We start from the raw sequence: 10,528 nt of genomic DNA, 5'->3' as shown, positions 1-10,528 counted from the left end.
AATGATAAAAACTGCATGGTATTGGTACAGAGACAGACAGATAGACCAATGGAATAGAATTGAAGACCCAGAAATGAACCCACACACCTATGGTCACTTGATTTTTGACAAAGGAGCCAAAACCATCCAATGGAAAAAAGATAGAATTTTCAGCAAATGGTGCTGGATCACCTGGAGGTCAACATGTAGAAGAATGCAGATCGATCCATGCCTATCACCCTGTACAAAGCTTAAGTCCAAGTGGATCAAGGACCTCCACATCAAACCAGACACACTCAAACTAATAGAAGAAAAACTAGGGAAGCATCTGGAACACATGGGCACTGGAAAAAATTTCCTGAACAAAACACCAATGGCTTACGCTCTAAGATCAAGAATCGACAAATGGGATCTCATAAAACTGCAAAGCTTCTGTAAGGCAAAGGACACTGTGGTTAGGACAAAACGGCAACCAACAGATTGGGAAAAGATCTTTACCAATCCTACAACAGATAGAGGCCTTATATCCAAAATATACAAAGAACTCAAGAAGTTAGACCGCAGGGAAACAAATAACCCTATTAAAAAATGGGGTTCAGAGCTAAACAAAGAATTCACAGCTGAGGAATGCCGAATGGCTGAGAAACACCTAAAGAAATGTTCAACATCTTTAGTCATAAGGGAAATGCAAATCAAAACAACCCTGAGATTTCACCTCACACCAGTGCGATTGGCTAAGATCAAAAACTCAGGTGACAGCAGATGCTGGCGAGGATGTGGAGAAAGAGGAACACTCCTCCATTGTTGGTGGGATTGCAGACTGGTAAAACCATTCTGGAAATCAGTCTGGAGGTTCCTCAGAAAATTGGACATTGAACTGCCTGAGGATCCAGCTATACCTCTCTTGGGCATATACCCAAAAGATGCCTCAACATATAAAAGAGACACGTGCTCCACTATGTTCATCGCAGCCTTATTTATAATAGCCAGAAACTGGAAAGAACCCAGATGCCCTTCAACAGAGGAATGGATACAGAAAATGTGGTACATCTACACAATGGAATATTACTCAGCTATCAAAAACAACGAGTTTATGAAATTCGTAGGCAAATGGTTGGAACTGGAAAATATCATCCTGAGTGAGCTAACCCAATCACAGAAAGACATACATGGTATGCACTCATTGATAAGTGGCTATTAGCCCAAATGCTTGAATTACCCTAGATCCCTAGAACAAACGAAACTCAAGACAGATGATCAAAATGTGATTGCTTCACTCCTTCTTTAAATGAGGAAAAAGAATACCCTTGGCAGGGAAGGGAGAGGCAAAGATTAAAACAGAGACTGAAGGAACACCCATTCAGAGCCTGCCCCACATGTGGCCCATACATATACAGCCACCCAATTAGACAAGATGGATGAAGCAAAGAAGTGCAGACCGACAGGAGCCGGATGTAGATCGCTCCTGAGAGACACAGCCAGAATACAGCAAATATTGTGGCGAATGCCAGCAGCAAACCACTGAACTGAGAATAGGTCCCCTATTGAAGGAATCAGAGAAAGAACTGGAAGAGCTTGAAGGGGCTCGAGACCCCAAAAGTACAACAATGCCAAGCAACCAGAGCTTCCAGGGACTAAGCCACTACCTAAAGACTATACATGGACTGACCCTGGACTCTGACCCCATAGGTAGCAATGAATATCCTAGTAAGAGCACCAGTGGAAGGGGAAGCCCTGGGTCCTGCTAAGACTGAACCCCCAGTGAACTAGTCTATGGGGGGAGGGCGGCAATGGGGGGAGGGTTGGGAAGGGAACACCCATAAGGAAGGGGAGGGGGGAGGGGGATGTTTGCCCGGAAACCGGGAAAGGGAATAACACTCGAAATGTATATAAGAAATACTCAAGTTAATAAAAAAAAATATTTTAGACAAAAAAAAAATTCAAAGAGCCAAAAATGACCAGCAAAGTATAGCATTAAAATGTAGAGATTCTATTATATGAAAAATATTTAAAGAGTGTCTCTCCCTAAGGTAAAGCTGTTCTAACATTAATGGGTCTGGAGAGTAAGTTTAGATTCTATGAGCTTGAAATAGCACCTGGAAAAAGCATAATTCAGTAGCAAACGCTGAAAAATGGGAAGAATAAATGAAATGAAACCAAAGACGAAGGTGAGATCTTAAAAAGCAGTGTACTTAAGGCTTCGATCTTCTTTGTGTAATTAAAATGTAAAAAATTTCCCTTGTATTTACATAGATTTTTATGTGAGTCAGCATTAAAAATGTGTAAGTATGTCCTCCCAAAAAAAAATAATAAAAATAAAAATGGAAATAGAAGCAATCAAGAAAGAACACATGGAAACAACCCTGGACATAGAAAATCAAAAGAAAAGACAAGGAGCTGTAGATACAAGCTTCACCAACAGAATACAAGAGATGGAAGAGAGAATCTCGGGAGCAGAAGATTCCATAGAAATCATTGACTCAACTGTCAAAGATAATGTAAAGCAGAAAAAGCTACTGGTCCAAAACATACAGGAAATCCAGGACTCAATGAGAAGATCAAACCTAAGGATAATAGGTATAGAAGAGAGTGAAGACTCCCAGCTCAAAGGCCCAGTAAATATCTTCAACAAAATCATAGAAGAAAACTTCCCTAACCTAAAAAAAGAGATACCCATGAAAGACCCACCCCATGAGTCTTAACTCAGAGTTGCAACAGGCTTGAACGAGCCCAGGCACGCCCAGATACCTAGGGCCGAGTCACCGTGAAAACTAACAGACCATAAAAGGAAAGGAATGCAGAACAGACCAGGAGTACCACTCACAGGCCACCTGGCAGGAAGAGATAAGCCCCCAGCCCCCGACATCCAGGATGCCCCAAACCTGCCAATGTGTGTAGCTATACCTTATTACCTCATCATGTGAAATAGCCAATCATATGTGAACATGTCTATGTGCCTCGTTTGAATCCACCAATCCCCGTAACTATGCATCTGCTTCTGTACGCCTGCTTCTGCTTCCCCAATCCCTATAAAAGCCCCATGCTGCAGCTGCTGGGTGTGCAAGTCCTCAGAAGAGACTGTGTGCCCGCAGGTACCTGTGTTTTCCAATAAACCCTCTTGCTGATTGCATCCGAGTGGACTCGGCTCGGTCATTGGGTGCTTGGGACTCCTCCTGAGGGAAAGGTCCTCTCTGGGGGTCTTTCATTATGGGGGCTCGCCCGGGGTTTGGAGACCCTCCGCCCAGAGATCACCGACCACCCACCGGGAGGTAAGCCGGCCGGCGTTTGTCTTGTCTGTTGTGTCTTGTCCTGTGAACGATCGATCAATAGGCTCAGATCTGGGGACTATCTGGGCAGGCCAGAGAAGGAGCTGACGAGCTCGGACTTCTCCCCCGCAGCCCTGGAAGACGTTCCAAGGGTGGTTGGAGGAGAGGGAGATCCGGATCCGTGGCACCTCCGTCCGTTTTCGGAGGGATCCGCACCCTTGATGACTCCGTCTGAATTTTATTGGAGTAGAGGATCCAAGACCCTCGCTGACTCCGTCTGAATTTTTGGTTTCAGTTTGGTACCGAAGCTGCGCGGCGCGTCTGCTTGTTACTTGTTTGACTGTTGGAATTGTTTGTCTTCTTTGTGACCTGACTGTGGTTTTCTGGACGTGTTGTGTCTGTTAGTGTCTTTTTGACTTTTGTTTCGTGTTGAATTTGGACTGACGACTGTGTTTAAAATCTTGGACCGACGACTGTGTTTGAAATCATGAAACTGTTTGCTTTGTTCGTCGAAGAGTTTTACTTGGTCCCCTTAACGCTTAGTGAGTAAGAAACTTAATTTTGTAGACCCCGCTCTAGTGGCAGTGTGTTGGTTGATAGCCAAAGTTAATTTTTAAAACATAGTGTTTTGGGGGTTGGGGATTTAGCTCAGTGGTAGAGCTCTTGCCTAGCAAGCGCAAGGCCCTGGGTTCGGTCCCCAGCTCTGAAAAAAGGAAAGAAAAACAAAACAAAAACATATAGTGTTTTATCTGTGCTTATGCTCGCAGCCAGCTGTGATGAACTGGGAAAGATTTAAATTTTCCTTGGGAGTAAGGAATCTTAAAGGCGGAGTTTCAGCCGGTATGGCACTTAGTGCATAGCTGCCTAAAAGATCAGAAATGCTGTTAACAGGCTATAAAAAAAGGACAGGCTGTGTTAGAAATGCTACAGGAAGAATGATCTAAAAAGGCTGAGAGCTAAGTGGGGCTATAAGGAAAACAAGAACAGGAAAGGAATTTCTGACATTTGCTCACAGTAGGAGAGCGCTCATTTAGAGAAGTTCTTTAAGGAAGCCTGCCTTATCTGCTGTCCTTATTCCAAGGGAGGAGTCAGTCTCCAACATTAAATTACTTTTCTCACTGATCATCATTAACATGGAGAGTGCCTTTGGTCCTATCCCCACAGCAGCCAGTTCCTGCCCCTATGGTTAAAATGCCCCAGGTTGGGGGACAAAAAGAGCCCCTAAAATAGTTTCAAAGAATCTACAACTGTGAAGAACTTTGTTTTGCCAGTCAGGATTAATGTTTTCTTTTCCATGGGCCTATAGCCCACTGAGACAGTTTGGTAAAGGGCTGTTACTAAAGTCCTGAAAGCCCCAGGTGAACTGGTTACAATTCTTTTGTCAGCTGCTTAGTATCTAGCACCCAGGTTCTAACCATCTCTCCATCCTTTTGTTATTAGTTGTTACTAGAAGCCTAGTGTCATTTGGAGGCTGGTTCTCTTGAGAGGCAAAGCCACCAAGCTGACACTGAAGGGAGGTAGGTACTCCTTAAGGGAAAATCTAAGCCCAGAGAGATAGCCGGTAACAGCTAGGCTGCCTCTCTGCTCGCCTTTCTGTTTCATAGACAAAGCTTGTGCTTATATTTACAGTGGCCTTTTTGTCCAAAAAAAGGCCTCCTGGTTTAGCTGTGTGACTAAATGCTATTTGTCCTCTTCAGTGGACCTCTCTCCTCTAGATTCCCTTCTTGTTTTCTCACCATCCCACGTGAGATGCTTGTTAGTAACTGTTACAGATCTTCTTTACCACTGAGGAAAGACAGAATCCTGCTAGAGGCCAGAAAGAATGTTCCAGACATGGATGGAAGGCTCCTGACTGTTGACTTCAATGCCCCTGAAGGTAGGGAGTGCTCCAGGTCTGCCCCCAGGCTCCGAGGGTGGGTCTCCTAGGGGCTGGAAAATGCCCCACCAATCTGGCTAAGATAAGGAAAGGATATGAAGAGAAAGTTACAGAAACTTGAAGGGTAAAGCTAAGTCACTGAGAGAGTTATTGTAAGTTGCAGAGAAAATAAGTTGATGCGTGGTTCAGGGTCTGTGCAGAAAAGTGGACAGCACCTAATAGCTGTAGAAGAAGATGCAGAGAGACTGAAAAAAAAAAGAAAGAAAGAAAGAAAGAAAGAAAGAAAGAAAGAAAGAAAGAAAGACAGGAAGAAAGAGGATAAAAAGAGCAGGAAGCTAGGGAAGAAAAGAGACAAAAAGAAGAGGAAATTAGAGAGCTAAAGAGAGATAAAAGACAAGAGAGGAACATATACTGGCCACAGTAGTTAGGGAACTTAGGAAGATAGTACCTGGCAACAGAAGAGAATTCCTGGCTAAAGATCAGTGTGCCTAATACGAAGAAAAAGGACATTGGGTCAGGGACTGCCCCAGAAAGAACAAGAGGGGACACTGGAGAGCCTCTTGGTGCTGGCTATGCACAGAGATAGAAGGGAAGCCCGCCCAGTTGTTTTGTGGATACAGGGACCCAATGCTCTGTGCTCCTATGCTCCAGTGGGCCAGTATCCAAAGACCTTGGGTACAGGGGCCTGCTGGCAACAAACAATACTTATGGACTGCCCGAAGAACAGTGGACCTTGGCGTGGGCCGGGTAACCCACTAGTTCATAGTCATCCCTGACTGCCCCCATCCCTTGCTCATGAGAAAATTGCTCCCCAAAATGGCTTGCGTGGGCTGAAATGGCTGGGTGAGGCCATGTGTATGCATATCTACAGACTGTGTATGCGGAGCTTAAGACCTGTCTCAGTGCACCAGTACCTGATGCTGGGAGATGAATGGCTTAGCGCTGTTCTACTTGGAACATATCACTCCTGCCAGCCGGGCACTAACAATTATCACCCAATCCAGGACTTAAACTGTGATAGACTGGCTGATGTTTGCCTTTGAATAGAGTGTCCCAAAAGATGGGACCACTGGTCAGCTGCCATGGACTAGATTCTCCACCTGTTGGGGGCAATCTGGTCACCTTGCTGCCCAATCCGACCTGGAGCCACCACAGCACGAGTGTCAAGCACTGGCAGAAGCCCATGGGTGGAGGAAAGACCTCTGCGACTGGCTGATTGACCCCTGCTGAAAGCCGAGGCTACCTTGTCCACAGACGGGAACAGTTCTCTTCATGAAGGTCAGAGATAAGTGGGTGCTGCCATGGTGGACAACACAATGTCATCTAGGATGGCTGAACCTCAACCCCCCAGTACATCAGTGCCGCAGATGCCTTTGCCATCTCTTGGATGCCCTGATGAAGCCAACAACTGTGAGTACTATTCATTGCTCAGGATATCAGGAGGGAAGAGATTCAGTGACATGGGGCAATAACGAAGCAGATCAAGTGGCTCGAAAAATGGTTATGCAGGAGCCCATCCTGGTTGCAGGCCTGCAAGAGACAGCCACTGAGAACTAGGATTGGACTAAGGGATGGCCTCACTTAGAAAAGGCCCAAATTGCTTAAAAGATAAAGGACAATGGCACACTTGAGGGGAAAGCTATACTCCCCAGAGAACAAAGAAAAGACTCACTTTGCCAAATACAGAAATGGACTCATTTAGGAGATAAAAAGTTTGTCCAAGTAGTTAAGTGTATGTAATAGACTTTAAGATTTTAGCCAGAGAGGCAGTAGAAAGTATAAGGTATGTCAATAAGTGAATGCTTAGCAAGCAAACAGGGCAAAGAGACCTAGAGAGTTTGGTGAAAAGTCGAAGTGAACTTCACTGAGATAAAACCAGAAAAATATAATCACAAGTATCTCCTAGTGCTTGTAGATACTTTTTCAGGAATAGATAGAAGCTTTCCTCACCAAACGAGAGACGGCCTCTGCAATCATCAAGAAGATACTGGAAGAAATCTTCCTCTTGGAATGCCCAAGGTAATCTGGTCAGACAACGGCCCTACTTTCGTTGCCAAGGTAAGCCAGGGTGTGGCCAAGTATTTAGAGGTCGATTGGAAATTACATTGTATTTACAGACCTCAAAGTTCAGGACAGGTAGGGTAAATAAATAGAACTCTAAAAGAGACCCTGACCAAATTAACCATGGAGACTGGCGCAGACTGGGTGACACTCCTTCCCTCTTGCTCTCTTCAGAGCAAGAAATACCCCTTCCAGATTCAGCCTTACCCCCTTTGAGATCTTATATGGGGCCTCAGCCCCACTGACTGTATTAGATGATGTTACTGAACCAACATGTCATAGTGCCATAGTAATAATGATTTGTGTGCCAGGCTAAAAGACCTACAGGTGATACAGAAAGAAATCTGCTCAGAGCTGGCAGCAGCCTATGCCCTGGGGACCCCTGAGACATCTCACCAGTTCCAGGTCGGAGACTCGGCTACATACGATGGCACCGAACTCAGATACTCACTGGAAAGGACCGTACCTGGTTCTGCTGACCACCCTGACAGCCATCAACTCTCAACCCTCACCAGCCGTGTACTAGCTGTTGGGGCTGAGAGCTGGGACCTAGAGGGAAACTCAGATCTTCAAAAAGCTCCCTAGACTTAATTTCATGTTTGCCCCGGGTTTTATCAAGATAGGTGTGGGGATAGGCTTGATTTCTATTACAAATGATGTAACATTGCATATGTTAGTACTCCTAACACTTCTTGGGACTGTGCCTCAGGGATCACAATCTGTATAAGTTTAGAAGTTCTAAAAGCTAGTCATGACCTTGGTGTGTAGGTTTAGATAGTGTCCAGATTGGAATCCTGATGCTAAAGACTTAGTAAGAAGAAAAAAAAAGAGTTGAGAATTACTTAAGGCTATCTAGGTGCTGCAAGGGCAGCACAAGGACATCTGCCATTGCCCTGCAATGCAAGGTTTATAGAGAATTCAGAACTGCCATTGACTCAGATATAAAAAGAGTGAAAGACTTTTTAGCTGACCTCCAAGAATACCTAACCTCCCTCTCAGAGGTAGTCCTTCAGAATAGGAGAAGATTAGACCTGATATTCCTTAAAGAAGGAACCTGTGTGCTACACTGAAAGAATGTTGTTTCTATGCAGACCATACAGGATTAGTGAGAGATAACATGGCTAAGCTCCGAGAACGCTTGGCCCAGAGACAGAAGCTGTTTGATTCCCAACAAGGCTGGTTCGAGGGGTGGTTTAACCGATCCCCTTGGTTTGCTACCCTGGTGTCCACCTTGATGGGACCCTTAATCATCCTCCTCCTAATCTTCCTCTTTGGCCCCTGCATTCTAAACAGATTGATGCAGTTCATAAAGAACAGACTCTCAGTCATTCAGACGCTTGTTCTCACCCAACAATACCAGAAGGTAAGACAACAGGAAGAGATTCCTTAGAATTCGATTTGAGTAAAGGATTTTACTCAAGTCTAAAAGAAAATGGGGGAAAATGAAAGACCCACCCCATGAGTCTTAACTCAGAGTTGCAACAGGCTTGAACGAGCCCAGGCACGCCCAGATACCTAGGGCCGAGTCACCGTGAAAACTAACAGACCATAAAAGGAAAGGAATGCAGAACAGACCAGGAGTACCACTCACAGGCCACCTGGCAGGAAGAGATAAGCCCCCAGCCCCCGACATCCAGGATGCCCCAAACCTGCCAATGTGTGTAGCTATACCTTATTACCTCATCATGTGAAATAGCCAATCATATGTGAACATGTCTATGTGCCTCGTTTGAATCCACCAATCCCCGTAACTATGCATCTGCTTCTGTACGCCCGCTTCTGCTTCCCCAATCCCTATAAAAGCCCCATGCTGGAGCTGCTGGGTGCGCAAGTCCTCTGAAGAGACTGTGTGCCCGCAGGTACCTGTGTTTTCCAATAAACCCTCTTGCTGATTGCATCCGAGTGGACTCGGCTCGGTCATTGGGCGCTTGGGACTCCTCCTGAGGGAAAGGTCCTCTCTGGGGGTCTTTCACCCATAGGCATACAAGAAGCCTACAGAACTCCAAATAGATTGGACCAGAAAAGAAACACCTCCCGTCACATAATAGTCAAAACACCAAACGCACAAAATAAAGAAAGAATATTAAAAGCAGTAAGGGAAAAAGGTCAAGTAACATATAAAGGCAGACCTATCAGAATCACACCAGACTTTTCGCCAGAAACTATGAAGGCCAGAAGATCCTGGACAGATGTCATACAGACCCTAAGAGAACACAAATGCCAGCCCAGGTTACTGTATCCTGCAAAACTCTCAATTAACATAGATGGAGAAACCAAGATATTTCATGACAAAACCAAATTTACACAATATCTTTCTACAAATCCAGCACTACAAAGGATAATAAAGGGTAAAGCCCAACATAAGGAGGCAAGCTATACCCTAGAAGAAGCAAGAAACTAATCGTCTTGGCAACAAAACAAAGAGAATGAAAGCACACAAACATAACCTCACATCCAAATATGAATATAACGGGAAGCAATAATCACTATTCCTTAATATCTCTCAACATCAATGGCCTCAACTCCCCAATAAAAAGACATAGATTAACAAACTGGATACGCAATGAGGACCCTGCATTCTGCTGCCTACAGGAAACACACCTCAGAGACAAAGACAGACACTACCTCAGAGTGAAAGACTGGAAAACAACTTTCCAAGCAAATGGTCAGAAGAAGCAAGCTGGAGTAGCCATTCTAATATCAAATAAAATCAATTTTCAATTAAAAGTCATCAAAAAAGATAAGGAAGGACACTTCATATTCATCAAAGGAAAAATCCACCAAGATGAACTCTCAATCCTCATCTTCCATTGGTTTATATACAAGTGTGCAATTTCTAGGCTTGAAAGTAAAATGATGCTATCTGGTGCTGGATAGAGGAGCCTTATTTTTTATTATGGCAGCTTGCTATTTTTGTAACATGGTGATTTGGTTGAACACAATAAAGTACAGTAGTAACTGATCTCCCCCTCTTCCTGGATGAGTGAGGAGATGATTAAATGTTGATATCAGCATCCATGAGCATATTCAGATGAGCTTCTGCTTCTGTTGAAAAGGATGCTGTGTTTGATTGTGGTCCGAAGCTTTGAAGCACTACTTGGCATCTCCTTCCTTGGAGGTCTCACTGTTTAAACATAACAGATTTGATAGCTTGTTGGTAAGGTGAGGTCCAGCTTGTCTCCACTAGGTCATCTTCATGTGAATCCGGTGGTTATACGGTTTTGTTCTAGGGATATTTCATTTTTTTAATAACGGTTTTAGCTGACATTCATGGAGAGAATGAATCCTTAGAAGTGTGCCACTAGTGAAAGGAAATCCTGTCTAGAGTATGTTTCTTTACAAAGCT

General features: G+C 44.4%; 1 long non-coding RNA gene across 1 annotated transcript; it reads left to right on the top strand.

Annotated features, from left to right (window-relative positions):
- The first annotated feature begins 3,246 nt into the window (after window positions 1-3,246).
- Window positions 3,247-8,289, top strand: LOC148005228 (uncharacterized). The gene is made up of 2 exons (XR_015622406.1): window positions 3,247-5,121; window positions 7,494-8,289. It is a non-coding gene; the product is annotated as an uncharacterized LOC148005228 (long non-coding RNA).
- Window positions 8,290-10,528: the final 2,239 nt, after the last annotated feature.

This window comes from Rattus norvegicus, chromosome 6 (assembly GCF_021556685.1).
Source record: "Rattus norvegicus strain SHRSP/BbbUtx chromosome 6, alternate assembly SHRSP_T2T, whole genome shotgun sequence".
Classification (NCBI taxonomy): Eukaryota; Metazoa; Chordata; class Mammalia; order Rodentia; family Muridae; genus Rattus; species Rattus norvegicus.
The sequence above is the reverse complement of the archived record's forward strand: the minus strand, read 5'-3'. Positions and strand labels throughout refer to the sequence as shown.